At 41.4% G+C, this 18009-nt stretch overlaps 1 protein-coding gene across 2 annotated transcripts in view; it reads right to left on the reverse strand.

Moving 5' to 3' along the window:
* The window catches only part of LOC140738644 (copine-8), a 306170-nt gene that overhangs the window by 133885 nt on the left and 154276 nt on the right, over window positions 1-18009 (reverse strand). Inside the window, exons 1-2 of one of the 2 annotated variants that reach the window (XM_073066255.1) lie at window positions 16366-16397; window positions 14654-14765 (exon numbers count right to left, since the gene is read on the reverse strand). The exons of the other annotated variant lie outside the window; for it this stretch is intronic. The gene's annotated coding sequence lies outside the window, so the exon portion shown is untranslated. Of the gene's footprint in view, window positions 1-14653; window positions 14766-16365; window positions 16398-18009 lie in introns of those variants that run through there. 2 annotated transcript variants of the gene reach the window in all.

Here is an 18009-nt window from a genome sequence, read left to right on the forward strand (position 1 = left end):
GAATGAAAACACGGTTGTTTCAGACTTTATGAAAGCAGTCACAGGGAAGTGTGTACCCACAAAATCATTGACAGTCTTCCCCAATAAGAAGTCGTGGATGAACCATGAGATCTGCAATCGCTGAGGGTCAGATCAGAGTCATTCAGGTCCGGCCACCAAGTAAGATCTCTGGTCCAGGTAGAATATCCAGAAAGCTATCTCATGGGTGAAATGGCAATTCTAGACTTACTTGAAGTAGTAAAGGATAATCACCAACTGTGACAGAGCTTGAACACTGTCTCGTCTGACAAACTGAAATCAAGTAATACAAGTGACAACAGGGGTTCACTCCCAGTTGAGCTCAATGCCTTCTATGCTCACTTTGACCATCAAAGCATGGATTCCCACATTTCACGAATTCCCTCAGTCCCCGATGACACTGTGATTTCAGTCTCTGTGGCCAATGTGAGAGCATCCTTCAGGAGGGTGAACCCATGGAAATCATCAGCCCAGATGAGTTAGCTAACTGAGTACCAAAAACCTGCCCAGAGTAATCACCAATATCTTTAACATCTCACTTCGGCAGTCCAAGGTACCTCCTTGCTTCAAGCAGGCTTCAAGTATTCTGCTGGCTAAGAAGAATGTGATAACCAGCCTCAATAACTAACACCCAGTAGTACTTATATCTACAGCAATGAAGTATTTTGAGAGGTTTGATGATGAAATGTATCAGCTCCTGTCTGAGAAATAACTTAGATCTGTTTCAATTTACCTACCGACACAACCACAGGTCCACAACAGAGGCCATTTCATTGCCTCTTCACTCAACTCTGGAACATCTGGCAGCAAAGATGTATACATCATGATGCTCTTTACTGACTACATCTTGGCATTCAATACTATTATCCCCTCAAAACTAATCAATGAGCTTCAAGACCTTGACCTCAATACCTCCTTGTGCAATTGGAACCTCAATTGCAGAAGCCAGTCAGTTCAGATTTGCAATAGCATCTCCACCATGTTCTCCATCACCACAGGTACGCCAGAAGGCAATGTTCAACTCACTTTACACTTAGGACTATGTAGCTAAGCACAGCTCCAATGCCATATTTAAGTTTGCTGATGACACCACTGTCATTGGCCAAATCAAAGGTAGTGACAAATCAGCATATAGGAGAGAGATTGAAAATCTGGCTGCGTGGTGCTATAACAACTTCTTACTCGATATACGCAAGACCAAGGGGCTGATTTTTTACTTCAGGAGGCAGAAATTGGTGGTCCATGAATCAGTCCTCAGCCGGGGAAGGTCAAATCTTCAAATTCCTCAGAGTTATCATTTCAGAGAACATGTCCTGGGCCCAGCACTTAAGTTCAATTACAAAGAAAGCACAGCAGCACCTCTACTTCCTTAGAAGTTTGTGAAGATTTGGTATGACATCTAAAACCTTGACAAACTGCTATAGCTGTGTGATGGGGAGTATATTAACTGGTTGCATCATGACCTAGTATGGGAACACTAATGCCTTTGAACGGAAAATCCTCTTAAAAAGTAGTGGATACGGCCCAGTCCTTCATGGGTAAAGCCCTACCCACCACTGAGCACATCTACATGCAGTACTGTTCTCAAAAAAAAACAGCATCCATTATCAAAGACCCTACCACCCAGGTCATGCTGTCTCAAGACTCTCTCCACCAGGGTCAGGAACAGTTATTACCCTCACCCATCAGGTTCTTGAACTAGTGGGGAACTTTACTCAACATCACTTGACCAATCACTGAACTGTTCCCACAACCAGTGGACTCACATTCAAGGACCCTTCATCTCATGTTCTCGATATTTAATGCTTATTTATTATTATTTCTTTTCTCTTTTGCATTTGCTGTCTTTTGCACGTTGGTCATTTATCCACCCTGTTGGGTGCAGTCTTCATTGACTCTATTCTGGTTCTTGGATTTACTGAGTGTGCCCACAAAAAAATGAATCCCAGGGTTCTGTATGGTATTTTAATAATAAACTTACTTTGAACTTTGTACGAGGAGGTGAACAACAACCCTGCTGGTGAATGGGAATACAGAATTCAGATTATAATCAGACTGGTCATTATCTCATCAAGAGGACGAAAAAACTCGAGGAGTTGAATGTTCTCTTCCTGATCCTAATTCATATGTTCACATGCATATTTCCATGCTAAATTAAGTGTGTCTAACTTACAAAATGCAAGCTATTGTCAAAATGTAGCCTCTCACTGGGATCCAGTTCAGCGCAATTACATTGCAAAAGCTGATCAACAGCTTCACAAAAGATAACAACTTCAAAATAAAATAAATGCAGAGAGAAATGGCAGAGATGCAAAACTGGAACACGCTGAAATTACAGTAGGCATGAGACACAAACTTGCTCTAGGTTCCAGTTCAGACACCTAAGATTTAGTTACCTGAGTAGCTGAAAGATGTGGCAAAAATTACGCGCGTTTTCCTTCATATTCTGAAGATAATTTCAGATTATTGAGATGATGCTTAGGTGCTACATAACTGATAAATCATTCAGACATATGACAGTGGCAGATGCTTCCTGTCCTCCAGTTCACTTTTGGATTCTTCACTGTGGTGCATTCCTCTGAACGTATGAATATTCTTTTTCCTTGTAAAGAGAAGCTGGCAAACATTTGCTTCTAAATCAAAACTCAGCTGCTGGACATTCCCCAGTAACCCTATTCAATATTACTCCCTCAATTAATATCACCTAAACAAAACTTCTCAATGTTGGCTGAGAACCTTTGGTATCCAAGAGGAAATGTCACTTCCAAATTCTTTCTAGCGTTATGGGACCAGCCCCTGCCCTAGGTGAGCTTGGCCTTATCTATCCCCGTGTATTGGTATTTAAATCAAACTGATACTATTCCTTCCTTCCCTGATCAACTCAAATTAGTATTGTTCTCCCCCCTTCCTTTCTCTTCACTTTGTCATTGATGCGAACACTCTCTTGTTAACCAATAAAGCAGAATATTGGAATTTACATACTATCCAATCTCACAGATGAATGCAGATACACTCAGTCATCACTGAGTGGATGTTCATGGACTTTTACCACTGCAGCCCATTCACTTCAAGGTTTGAACTGTTGTGCGTTCAGAAATGCTCTTCTGCACATTACTGTTGTTATGCGTGGTTACTTGAGATACCATCACCTTCCTGTAAACTTGAAGCAGTCTGATCATTCTCCTTTGCTCCAAAAAAAATGTTTCCACTTCTAAACAAGTTCATGTCCAGAAGTCAGCAATATCTCTGAGGACCTAACCTAGTCACAACATATTGATGCAGCTATAAAGAAGGCAAGAGAGCAGCTATATTTCATTAGGTGTTTGAGGAGATTTGGTTTGTCACCTAAAATACTCGGAAACTTCTGCAGATGTACTGTGGGGAGAATTAACATAGAAACATAGAAAATAGATGCAGGAGTAGGCCATTCGGCCCTTCGAGCCTGCACCGCCATTCAGTATGATCATGGCTGATCATCCAACTCAGAACCCTGTACCTGCTTTCTCTCCACACCCCCTGATCCCTTTAGCCACAAGGGCCATATCTAACTTCCTCTTAAATATAGCCAATGAACCGGCCTCAACTGTTTCCTGTGACAGAGAATTCCACAGATTCACCACTCTCTGACAGACTGAATCACTGCCTGGTATGTGGGGGAGAGGGGCTACTGTACAGGATCAAAGTAAGTTGCAGAAAGTTGTAAAATTAATTAGCTCCATCATGGGAACTGGCCTCCATAGTACCCAAGATATCCTTCAGGGAGCATGCCTCAGGAAGACGGTGCCCATTATTAAGGACACCACCGCCTAGTTTACATGACCTCATCTCATTGTTACAATCAGGAAGGAGGTACAGAAGCCTGAAGGCACACACTCAATGTTTCAGGAATAGCTTCTTCCCCTCTGCCATCCAATTTCTAAATGGACATTGAACCCATGAACACTACCTCACTACTTTTTATTTCTGTTTTTCCAATATTTATTTAATTTAACTATTTAACATACATACACCCAAACTTACTGTAATTTAGTTTTAAAAAAACATATTTATCATGTACTATATTATTCTGCTGCCACAAAGTTAACAAATTTCACGACATATCCCGGTGATTTTAAACATGACTCTGGTGTAAGATACTCAAAAACAACTCCAATTAGGAATTTGAGGTGGAAGCACAAGCCATTTTAATATAAGGAGTGGTTGCAGCCAGCAAGACAGAGGCACTTAATGGCCAGAATTTAATGATAATATTCAATATTGGCACAACAACCAATCCCAAAAGAAAATGTCTGAAAAGTGTAGCCAATGAAACGTATGACGCTCAGCAATTGTCAGAGTTTGAACTCTGCTGAGCAAGCATACAAAAAAGAAAGCAATCAAGTGTTACACTTACGGATTCTGATCAGGAAAACTGGGAGTGCGCTCTCGTAGGGAATAAATGGCAAAATGGGCTAAATTGATGAATTGCAAATTACATGACATTTTGATTTTTCTCTGCTGATGTATTTGTAACACATTAAGCAATTATCCAATCTATAAGCAATGAGAACAAAAATAAGTACAACCAGTGGAGACAGGGTTAATGTACACTCACCCAAATTTAAAAGAACTGTGTAAACAATTAACTTTTCAGACAGCTTACCATAAAATTCTTAAAATATTATGGTTTTAGTTACAGTAATAGAATTAATGATACATTGAACATAAATATACAAATCAATTGGGGTTACATGTAACAAGTTCTCGATTTTCATCATGAAGGTTCAGAAGGTTCAGCAGCTGTGATCAAATTGCCTACGGAATGAGCTAAAGGTAATTTAAATTTTATGTACTTTTTTCCTCCTAACATCTTATGTATTTTAGAGGAAAATATGGAAATAATTTTAAATTAAAATATCAAATATTTAAATGGTTACATTTATAAAATATCAAATACCATATGGTAAAATGCTAAAACACAGGAGGTTCTGCAGATGCTGGAAATCTTGACAATACCTTGCCCACACTGCCACCTGTAAAAATGCCATTCCCTTTTCTCAGTTCCTCTGTCTCTGCTGCTTTTGTTCCCAGGAGGCTTTCCTTTCCAGAACATCAGAGATATCCCCTTCTTCAAAGAATGAAGTTTCCCTTCCTCAACCATTGATGCCCCCTTCCCCACACCGTCTCCATTTCTGAGATATTCACCTTCACCCTATATTGTCGCTAACTTAACAGGGAAAGAGTTAAGTCAGACACCCTGAGCCAATAGGCTGGTCCTGGACTAATTTCCACTTGGCATTATTTACTTATTATTATTTAATTATTTATGGTTTTATATTGCTTTATTTCTACACTATTCTTGGTTGGTGCGACTGTAACGAAACCCAATTTCCCTCGGGATCAATAAAGTATGTCTGTCAGTTATGTGTCCTGAGGCACTGGTACCTTCTACCTGATGGCAACAATGAATAAAGAGCATAGCCTGGGTGGTGAGGATCTTTGACGACAGATGCTGCTTTTCTACGGCAATGTCTCATATAGATGTGCTCAACGGTTAGAGAGTTTTACGTGTGATGTACTGGGCCGAAACCACTACCTTTTATAGGATTTTCCACTCAAAAGCATTGCTGTTCCCATAGCAGGCTGTAATGCAACCAGTCAGCACATATTACACCAAACTTCTATAGAAGTTTGACAAGATTTTTGATGACATTCCAAATCTCCACAGATTTCTGAGAAAACAGAGGTGCTGTTGTGCTTTCTTTGCAATTATATTGGGTCCAGAACAGATCCTCTGGGACAGTGACACTCTGGAATTTAAAGTTACTGACCCTCTCCACCTCTGTACCTCTGATCATTACTGGCTCAAGGCCCTCTGGTTTCTCTCCCCTGAAGTCTACTATCAGTTGCTTGGTCCTACTGACACTGAGTGCGAGGTCGTTATTACACACTTTGCCAAATTTTCAGTCTCCCTCCTGTATGCTGATTCACCACCATCTTTGATACGGCCCACAACAGTGGTGTCATCAGCAAGTGCACTTCACCACACAGTCATCGGTGTAAAGCCAGTAGATACTGATTAAACATCTGATTTAAGAGTCTGAAATCAAAGTAACTTTTCCCTGTCTCTCAGACATGATCTTCTGCATAGTACAAACTGATTTATTGTTGCATCGTTATTTTCAGAAATAGCGTCTTGGCTGTTCATCATCTCCAGGAGTTGTCTCTTTTGTTCCTTTTGGGCAGTGACAGATGCAGCTGCCTTATTTAACTGAAATTTAAATTGTGTGGTACTGGATATGGTTATCTAACCACTCTTTAATGTAAATCCATGTTGCCATGGGTATAGAAGAAAATAAAACATCGTCTGCAAATTCTGAAGCAAAGCAGAAGACTTGGCACTGACACAACTCTTCTTTTTTTCCATTACCTTTGATCGATAGTTCGATTGTTGCTGTTTTGGATTAGGATCACTCATCCGAGCTTTATCGAAATAGTGAACCAAGCGCACGTCTACTGTAAAACTTAGATCAATTGTGACGTGCACTTACAGCCATGCATAATGAGCAAAAACCTTACATAATGAATTTCCCGCTCATGAATTAATGATATCGGCTGTCTCCTGAACTCTACTGTTTTCTCAACAGAATCTGCCAAATTCCTGTGCTTGATATGACTGATATCACCAGCCTTGTGCAGACCACACATCCTGTACTCATCTCTTGGCAAACATATACAGAAATAATGCTTCTATAACCATTATAATTAATTGCATTTCATACACTTTTCTTTCATGAAGTTATGGATTGTAGAATATGAAAAGAATCATAAGCAGTTTCTCACTTTCAAAGGTGGTCCGCATGATACTCGTTACATTGTTCTGTTCCAAAAAGTAACACAAAAGCTTCTTAGAATATGATTCAGTTATTCTCATTTGAATTCTAAGTGAAGTGAAATGAATTGATGAAAGAAGAAAATGTAAACATTTACACTGTACTCTATTAAGCCTTTCAGAACATCACAATATGTTTCACATGAAATGAATTACCCCAGTGACTTCTTTACGCAAATGAAGACAGCATGACAAGCTGAAAAGGAATGATGAACAGACCTTTGCTAATGGTACTTACACCACTACTTGCCTTCAATCCTTTAAGCCTGTACCCCAACATACTAATTACGAATTAGGCCGGCAGTGTAATTAAAATCAGGGGAACAACACAGAGCATCAGCACCTGGGATTAATGTGAGATAACAGTTGGGTGTATGGGGAGAGAGAAACGCAGAGTGAAATGGGACAGATGCACATTGAGTGACTTTTAAGAGTGTTGAGGTGTATCAATTAACACTGCCTTCAAAATTTCAGGTTAAAGGTATGAACCAAATATTACCAGCCCAGCCAATTGATAGACTCCAAATGGCTTTTCAGCCTTATGAGTAACAGGTTACAGCAGATTCAAGGTCATCAGCATCATCACGATCTACACGCACGATCATGATCTCTTCCATCTGTACCATGATTACTCTTATCAATCTTTTCTATAGAAGTGGTTTGCCATTGCCTTCTTCTGGCAGTGTGTTTACAAGACGGGTGACCCCAGCCACTGTCAATACTCTTCAGAGATTGTCTGCCTGGCATCAGTGGTTGTATAACCAGGACTTGCAATGAGCATCAGCTGTTTAGACAACCATCCACCACCTGCTCCCATGGCTTCACGTGACCCTGATCCGGGGGGGGGGGCGGCGGGGGGGGCTAAACAGGTCTTATACCTTGCCCAAGGGTAACCTGCAGGCTAGCAGAGGGAAGGATCACATTAAACCTTCTTTAATAGAGACATATCTCTACCCTGTCACCTGAGATACCAGGTAGCCCATTATTAATGAATGTCAATTCCTGTCATGTGAGACAGAAGTACAATGTGAAAGGTGACAGAAAAAATAATTCCACATTTACAGCTGTGTAACTTGTATCCACTAAAAGAACATAGAACAGTGCAGAACACTACTGTTTGACCCATGACATTGTGCCAACCTTTTAACCTACTCTAAGATCAATCTAATCCTTTTCTCTCATTTTTCAATCATCACATGCTTATCTCTCTTATCACCTCTCATCCTCCTCCTCTCCAAAGAGAAAAGCCCTTGTTTGCTCAACCTATCATCACTAGACATGCTCCCTTTCATCCAGGCGACATCCTAGTAAATCTCTGCACCTTCTCTAAAACTTCCATATCCTTCCGATAGTGAGGGGACCAGAACTGAATACAGTATTCCAAGTGTTGTCTAACCAGGGTTTTATGGAGCTGCAACATGGCCCTGCAGCTCGTGAACTCAATCCCCTGACTAATGAAGACTAATAATGCATTGTACATATTCGTAATCGCCCGATAAAACTGCGTGGCAACTTTGAGGGATCTGTGGATGTGGATCCCAAGATCTCTCTGTTCCTCCACACTGCTAAGAATCCTGCCATTATCCCAGTGCTCTGCCTTCAGGTTCGATCTTCCAGAGTCAATCACTTCCCACTTTTCTGAAGGCCCTGCATCTGTGCTCCATTGATCAATGAGTCTATGTTGGAAGGAAATATTTAAGTATGGAAATAATTAAAATAAAATATAGACTCCAATCTAAAAGTATCAAGATCAAATGCAATTAGTGTACTTGAAAATGTTCTGTTATGATCCCAGCCCCCTTCTTTGTGAGAATCGCCAGAGCCCTAGTGAAGGGGGGGGGGTCAATGACCCAAGAGAAGAGAGAGATACGTGCGGTGTCCCTCGTTTCACGGCGAGGCAAAGCTGGCGACTGTGGTCATTGTCTCGTGGAGACACCTTTGTGAATTGGGAACTGTACTACGTGTATACCCTCAGGGCAATGTGGGTGGAGAGACGGAGAGAGATTGCATCATCCCAACCTGATTGACATCTGAGACCCCGTGAGTTCAGATAAAAGAGGGGTTGTAAAGACGGCCCCCCAGATGCACCAGAAGACACGCTAGAAATCCTGTGACAGCGTTTAATAGTGACAGCCGGTGGTGGGGTTCGTGTGCGTCTTTTCCTTGCCTGGGATTGGCGACCTCACCACGAAAGAATGGCTTAGCTACAGGGGAGGCCACAAGTGAGCGTCCATTCCCCAACGAGACTCCGACGAATCGAACTCCTAAAGGTTGGAAAAACCTGCTGGGTAACTGTTTCATTCAATCTCTCTCTCTCTCTTTCTAACAAAAGTGCACCAACGCGACACCACAAAAGACAGCAGCTGGTAGAACTGCAGTGACCGCAAGAGACTTTCAGATATACAGCGGACAATATATACATTACCCCTAGACAACGATAGAGTTTATTTCTTATTGATTATTACTATACCTGCGCTTTAGATTTCGCAGTATTGATGACTTATGTTATCTGAATGTTTGTATTAACCTTACTTTTGTGCCCCTTTATAAATAAAAACGATTGAAAATGGTACCATCTGACTTCAGCGGACCTCTCTATCTTTGCTGGTAAGTGATCCAGTTACGGGATACGTAACAGTTCCCACCAGCAGATAATCACCAAACAATACATTAGGTCCACAATCATTGGGACACATCCCACTCTAGCTAGGATAATTCTTTGTTTCTCTCAATGGAGTAAGACACTGAAAGAAAAACAGGAAGTTCTGACCACATGACAGGGCAAAGGAAATCTATCATATTAAAAAACCATGTTAATCAATACTGTTACTCCGTGAATGGCTATGTCATAAAATAAAACTGTGTCCACTATATTGAGCTAAATCTGAATTACCACCAACCAGCGGCCACCAGATATTTAATAACTGCAATAATCATTGGCCCAGTTTCTTCCTATAAACCAGAGCTGAAACAATTAATCTTCTTTTGACACTAGATTTCATTTATTTAACATGCTGTTCTTCTTCCCTTGGTCTCTGAGATTTTTCTAAGCTGTGTTCCATCATTCCCTGTGGCAATCAAGTCATTTTGCTTCTAGGCTTCCTGGGAGTCTCCCAGTGCCACTTCATAACCAAACCTGAAGCGAGCAAAATGGATAATTCAAGTTAGGGATAGTGACTCACTCTGTATCTTCCTTCCCTTTCCTTGTAAACAGCAGGCCATGGTCTGCACACTATGACATAATAGTTATATGAAAGGGGTAAATTAAATTTAATTCTCAATTAGTTACACCTTAACCAACAGTAAGGACTCTAGAGTAGCAAATCAAGAGAGTGATCAGCTGCAAAGATCAAATTTCTTGGTTTTTTTTAGTGTCATTTTTTTGAGTTTAGTGTTTTGTAGGTTAAGGGCTTGGTAAGGAAACAGCAATGCCCCTGAACAGAAAATCCTACAAAAAGTAGTGGATACAGCCCAGTCCATCATGAGTAAAGCCCCCCACCCCATCTTTGAGCACATCTATCTGGAGCACTGCCACAGAAAAGCAGCAACCATCATCAAGAACCCCCTCCACCCAGGCCCAGGCCACGCTCTCTTCTCACTGCTGCCATCAGGAAGGCAACAGAATGCTCAGGAGTCACACCACTCATTTCAGAAACAGTTCCTGAACCTGTGGACGTAACTTCACTCAACTTTACTTGCCCCATTACCGAACTGTTCCCACAGTCTATGGACTACATTTTCAAGAACTCTTCATCTCATTTTCTCAACACTTATTGTTTGTTTATTTATTATTTCTTTTGTATTTGCACAGATTTTGTATTTTGCACATTGGTTGTTTATCTGTCCTGATGGCTACCATTTTTCATTGATTCCATTTTGGTCCTTGGATTTACTTAGTATTGTGGAAGAAAACCAATCTCAGGGTTATATATGATGACATATATGTATTTTGATAATAAATTTTCTTTGTACTTTGTAATTAAGACTGTTACACTGCAAACCATGCTACTATAATCTTTATTTTTTGACAACTGACCTACTATGTGGTAATACAGATCCACAGAGATGTATAGTGCAGAAACAGGTCCTTCAATCCATCATACACTGCAGACCTTTACACATAGCCACACTAATCCCATTTCCTGCATTAAGTTAGTACCCTCCATGCGTGGCCTATTTAAGTGTTTGTCTAAATGCCTCTTAAACATTGTGATTGTACCTAATTTTACCATCTCCTCTGACACAGAGTTTCAGATATCAACCACCAGTCCTGATGCAGGGTTTCAACCTGCAATGCCTTCACCGATGATGCCTTTTCCTCTAGCAATCTGCCTTTTTTCTCCAGATCCTAGCATCTGCAGTCTCTTAGAGCATACAGCAGTACAGCACAGTATAGACCCTACAGCCCATGATGTTGTCTTGACCTTTTAACGTACTCTAAAGTCAACCCAACCCTTCCCTCCTACATAGCCCTCAATTTTTCTTTCAACCATATGCCTGAGAATACTTTAAATATTCCTAATGCATTTGGCTCTACTACCACCACCCCTGGCAGAGTGTTCCTCGCACCTACCACTCAGCGGAAAAAACTACCTACCTCTGACATCCCCCTTTCCTCCAAAGTTCTTAAGATTACACCCCATCGTATTAGATATAATCCACCATGGAAAAAGCCTCTGGCTGTCAACTCTGTGCCTCTTATTGTCTTGTACACCTCTAACGCGAGACCTCTCATCCTTCTTCACTCCAAAGAGAATAGCTCTCATTCACTTATCCTATCCTAATAGTACATGCTCTCTAATCCAGGTAGCATGCTGGTAAATCTCCTCTGCACCCTCTCTAAAGCTTCCATATCCTTCTTAAAATGAGACTACCAGAACTGAACACAATACTCCAAGTGCAATATAACCAGAGTTTTATGGAGCTTCAAGATTACTCACGGCTCCTGAACTCAATCCACCCTAACTAATGAAGGCCTATACTCGATACACCTTCTTAACCACTCCATCAACTTGGGTGGCAACTTTCAGGGATCTATGGACATGGGCCCCCAAGATCTCTCTGTTCCTCCTCACTGCTAAGAATCCTACCATTAATCTTGTACTCTGCCTTACAAATTTGACTTTCCAAAATGAATCACTTCACACTTTCCTGAATTTATCTCCATCTGCCATCTCTCAAGTCCAGTTTAGCATCCTATAAAAGTCCCACAGTAACACATGACAACCTTCTACGTCACCAACCCATGTGTCATCTGCAATCTTACCAACTCACTCTTCTTCTTCCAAGTCACTTAAAAAAAAATCACAAAGAGAAGGGGTCCCAGAACAGGTCCCTGTGGATCACCAATGCTCCCTGAACTCCAGGCAGAGTGTGCTCCATCTATTACTACCACAATGCCTTCTGTGGGCAAGCCGATTTGGAATCCACGCAGCAAAGTTTCATGGATCCCATGCCTCCCAACCTTCACATCCACCAGTTTACCTTCATCAATTTGTTTTATCACCTCCTCAAGAAATTCAAACAGGCAAAACCTGCCCCTCACAAAGCCATGCTGACTACCCCTTATCAGATGATGCTTCTCCAAATACTGTCTCTAAAAATCCTCTCCAGTAGTTTACTCATCATTTTCATAAATCCCACTGGTCTATAATTCCCAGGATTATCCCTATTACCTGTCTTGAACAAAGGAATAGGATTTGCCACCGTCCAATCCTCTGGTACTACTCCTGAGGCAATTATTATCACCAAAGGTGCAACAATCTCTTCCATCATTTCCCATAGCAACAGGGGGAACATCTCATCTGGCCCCCTGATGTTTTTTCAAGTTTAAGTTCAAAATTATTTGCATCTGACTCTACATACTGTATATACAACCAAATGTAACAATGTTCCTCTGGACCACAGTACACACACAAAATGTATATCACGCACAGCACATAAACCAAAATATTACAATAAATTAATAAAATATAATTCAAAATGTATGTAGTGCACAACACAAGTAAACAGTAAACAATAAACAACTCACTGTCCTATTGATAAGACATCAATGGGGGCAGGACATTTATTAGCTTCAAAGACTGTGGTAAGAAGCTGTTACCCAGTCTGGTAGCAGTCAGTCCATGGCCTCCTCCTGTGCCATGATGAGGCCACCCTCAGAGTGGAGGAGTAACACCTTATATTCCATCTGGGTAGCATCCAACCTGCTGAGTTCCTCTAACATTTTGTCACTGTTGCTTCTGTACCTCCTTCCTAACCATTGTGGGTCAAGGAGATTGTGGTAGGGATCCTCGACAATGCTTTGGGTCCTTTGTCTGCAATACTCTCGGTAAATGTCACAAATAGAGGAGAGGGAGGCCCCGATGATCACTCAGTAGTTTTTATTGTCCTCTTTAGGGTCTTGCGGTCCGATGACTTATAGCTTCCATAGCACGCAACCATGCAGCCAGACAGAACACTTTCAGTGGTGCTCCTTCAGAAAGTTGTTAACTGGGGGCAGGGAGGTGCACACTTCCGTCTCCTCAGCAAGTGTAGCCCTGCTGTGCCTTCTTTTCTAGTGGGTGCAGGTTAGATCGTCCTTAATGTGCAAACCAAGGAACTTTGTGCTCTTCACTCTCTCCACAGCAGAGCCATTGATAATCAATGGAGAGTCGTCCTGTGCCTTCCTGAAGTCTGCAATCACCTTTTCTGTCTTGCGCATGCTGAAACTCAAGTTGCTGTTTTCGCACCATCGCTAGTCACTGGTAGCCAATCAGAAAAAGCCCACTCTTTCTAGTCAGCACTCCTTCCAGTCATTTAACTTGCTGTCCATGCTAGTATTTTTCTTATAGGCTCTTATCTCATTTAGTAGCCTCAGATGCAAGACCTTTTCAAAGGTCTTTTGAAAATCCAAGAAAACGACATCCATTGTCTCTCCTTTATCTATCTGTTATTTCCTCAATAAATTTCAACAGATTTGTAGAGCAAGATTTCCCCTTAAGGAAACCATGTTGACTTTGGCCTTTTTGATCCTGTGCTTCCAAGTACTATGAAACAGACAGACAGCGAGCCAGACATACTTTATTGATCCCGAGGGAAATTGGGTTTCATTACAGCCGCACCAACCAAGAATTGTGTAGAAATATAGTAATATAAATCACAAATAATTATATAATAAGTAAATAATGCCAAGTGGAATTCCAGACATCCAAGCCAGGGAAAACATCATCCAAGCATCTTCCCTCTCCAGACCACTTCCCATTCTTCTCAAACCGGCTGATATGAGGCCCCAAAAATACAGGGCTGAAGAAACACACAAGACAGGCATTGTCAACAATAGGGGCTGTGACCTTGGAAGATGTCATCCTGCACATCTATCATTCCAACATTCACATCCTCCAAAAAGCTAAAAATACAGGTCATCAGCATCTGGTGATTTACCAGCTTTCTGATCAAGATTCTTAGATCTGAAAGTGGAAGCACAGAAATCACAGAATCACTGCGATTTCTGACCTGAAGAAGGGTCTCGGCCCGAAACATCGACTGTTTATTCATCTCCATAGATGCTGCTTGACCTGCTGAATTCCCCCAGCATTTTGTATGTGTTACTATGGAAACAGATAATTCGGCCCAACCCATCCTTGCCAGTGGGTAGCCTTCCATATTAACCCCATAACCCAGCATTTGGCATGTACTATTGCATGTCAAAGCAATTCAATCACTTATTAAATATCAACGATCCATTTCCAATCATGCTCCCGGGCAGTGCATTCAGCTACTTACCACTCTCTGGGTGAAGAAGGTCCCTTTCGTACATCTTCTTAAATCTCTTATATGCTTCGATGTCAGTATTTTATTTGATAGCATTTATGTAATACACCTCAGGAGATTTTTGCTACACAAAGAATTTGTATAATAAAAGGGGATATTACTGAAAAGGCTGTCATGTATGATGTTTTCTGATCATTTGTACTGGTGAAGGTGATGGGAGAGCTGTAAAATCAGGAGTCATTGACTTAAGTGGCATCACCATCACTGAATCCCCTACTATCAACATCCTGGGGGCTACCATTGACAGGAAACTGAACTGGTCTAGCCATATAAACACCGTGGCTACCAGAGCAGGTCAAAGGCTAGGAATCCTGCAGCGTGTAACTCACCTCTTGACTCCCCAAAGTCTGTCCAACATCTACACGGCACAGGTAATGGAATTCTCACCACTCACCTGGATGAGTGCAGCTCCATCAACACTCAAGAAGCTTGACACCATCCAGTACAAGGCAGCCCACTGGATTGGTACCCCTTCCACAAGCATCCAATCTCTCCACCATCGATGAGCAGTTGCAGCAGTGTGTACTATCTACAAGATGCACTGCAACAAGATGCCAAAGTTCCTAAGGCAGCACCTTCCAGACTCACAACCACCACTACCATCTAGAAGGACGAGAACAGCAGATACCTGGGAACACCACCACTTGGAAATCCCCCTCCAAGTCACTCACCATCCTGACTTGGAAACATATCACCGTTCCTTCATTGTCGCTGGGTCAAAATCATGGTATTCCCTGCTAAACAGCACTGTGTGTGTACCTACACCTCAGGGACTGCAGTGGTTCAAGAAGGCAGTGCACCACCACTTTCTCATGGACAACTAGGGATGGGCAATAAATGCTGGCTTAGCTGGTGACGTCCACATCCCATTAATAAATAAATTTTTAAGAAGTATACAAAACTGACAGGGCAGAATATCAAGTCAAGTCAAGTCACTTTTATTGTCATTTTGACCATAACTGCTCATGCAGTACATAGTAAAAATGAGACAACATTATTCAGGAACATGGTGTTACATGACACATCACAAAAACTAGATTTAACTACGTAAAAAAACAACACAGAGAAAAAAAAACACACAACAACTACACTAGACTATAGACCTACCCAGGACTACATAAAGTGCACAAAAGAGTGCAGGCATTAGAATAAATAATAAATAGGACAATAGGGCAGTAAGGTGTCAGGCCCGGTGCTGGGTATTGAGGAGTCTGATAGCTTGGAGGAAGAAACTGTTACATAGTCTGGTCGTGACAGCCCGAATGCTTTGGTGCCTTTTCCCAAACAGCAGGAGGGAGAAGAGATTGTATGAGGGGTGCATGGGGTCCTTCATAATGCTGTTTGCTTTGCGGATGCAGCGTGTGGTGTAAATGTCCATAATGGCGGGAAGAGAGACCCCGATGATCTTCTCAGCTGACCTCACTATCTGCTGCAGGGTCTTGCGATCCGAGATGGTGCAATTTCCTAACCAGGCAGTGATGCAGCTGCTCAGGATGCTCTCAATACAAACCATGTAGAATGTGATGAGGATGGGCAAATAGAAGGCTGTATGGGATGTGAATGAAGTTTTAGGAAAACTAAACACAGTCCTGTTGGGATTTAAAATAAAACCATTAAAAATGCACTGATTTGCATTAAGATAGTTCGGAATGGAAGTGTCATACCTCAGTCTGCGTTGAGTAAAACTTGACACACAGAGACGCAACAGAGCTTTCCTTGGTAAAGAAGCCAAATCTCATGAATGGCCAACTCAATTGCAATGCAAGCATTGCCGGCTCAGACCGATAAATGAAAAGCTGGCTGTAACTCACCCTCTACACCAACCCCCATTGCAAACTTCACTGAACTGGAAAACTAGGCCAGCAACAAACCTCCAACAAAACAGAGTTAAATCGGTGACCCATGCCCACCTCTTCCTAGGCTCAGTGCTCAGCAAAATGAAACTAAAATTGTAAGCGCTCTGCTCAGTATCCTTGCCTCAATTTCACACTGTAATCGGACAGAATGAGTGAAAATGCTGCTTAGAATGTCATGTAATCTGCAGTAAATCCCCTTTGACCAAGGGTGGTGTGGGTGTTATAAAGAAGACTCATTAATTACACAGATAACTGGCAATGATTTCTGCAGCAGAGTAAGCAAAGGAATTCTGAGCAAACAATATACATAAACCAATAAAACAGTCACATGCTGACATTGTTTCCTTTCTTTCTCAAATAGTTGTCTATCAACAGTCATGACTGAACATCTGAGTAGCTTTGATCTTCTGACTTTCAAAAACGTCTCCTTTTATCTAAGTAAGAGCAGAATGCCCAAAACTTAATAGATCAATTTACATTCAGAGCACTGAATCGGATAATCCTGGCAGGCAATACCAATGACATAATGAAGATGGGGAAGATACAATCGTGCAATCAACAACACAGAAAGAAAAAAATTAGTTCACTGAGTTTGCAGTTTAAGAGTCTATCGGGAGAATCATAAGCCCTGGTTAAGTGTTTTCTCTGATCCAACTGATTTAAACTTGCTTTCTGATTTTTACATAACTTTGATCGTATCTTTCTGTCTGGAAGAAAGGAATGAACAGAAGAATGAGGGAGAGCTAGGAAGGGAAAAGAGGGAGAGGGACAGAGGGAGTTTTAATTTGGCAGTCCTGCAATGCATGCATGCCATTACTATTTTCTGGCAGCTCCAGGAACAGGGTTCAATACTGACCTTGGTGCTCTCCATACAGAACGTGCACATGCTCTGCGTTATCATCAATATCCTAAAAGAGTTAACTGGCCTCTATAAATTTTGATATTTACATATATAAATTAAATAGAACATCACATATGCAAGATTTAAATAATAATCTTGTATCAAAATTCAACAGACTTCAATTATTCAATGTGGTAATTATAAGTGTTCAAGAAGAGTAGTGTGAGCTGCCTTAATGACTATCAACACCTGTCTCAGCAAGGACGTAGACCCAGTGCAATTTGCCTATCGCCACAATAGGTCTATGATAGACATAATCTCAGTGGCTCTTCACATGGCCTTAGATCACCTGAGTAAACACCTATGTTAGGATGCTGTTCGTTGACTATAGCTTAGCATTTAACACCATCATTCCCAGAGTCCCAGAATGGATTGGTAATAATATCTCCTCCTCGCCAACAATTAACACTGGCGCACCTCAGGGATATGTGCTTAGTCTACTGATCTACTCTCTCTATACCCATGACTGTGTGGCTATATTGGCCAGAAAGTATGACAGTCCACAAATCAGTGAATTCAAATGAATCAAGAACAGTCGAAGCAGACAGACT

This window comes from Hemitrygon akajei, chromosome 14, assembly GCF_048418815.1.
Source record: "Hemitrygon akajei chromosome 14, sHemAka1.3, whole genome shotgun sequence".
Lineage (NCBI taxonomy): Eukaryota > Metazoa > Chordata > Chondrichthyes > Myliobatiformes > Dasyatidae > Hemitrygon > Hemitrygon akajei.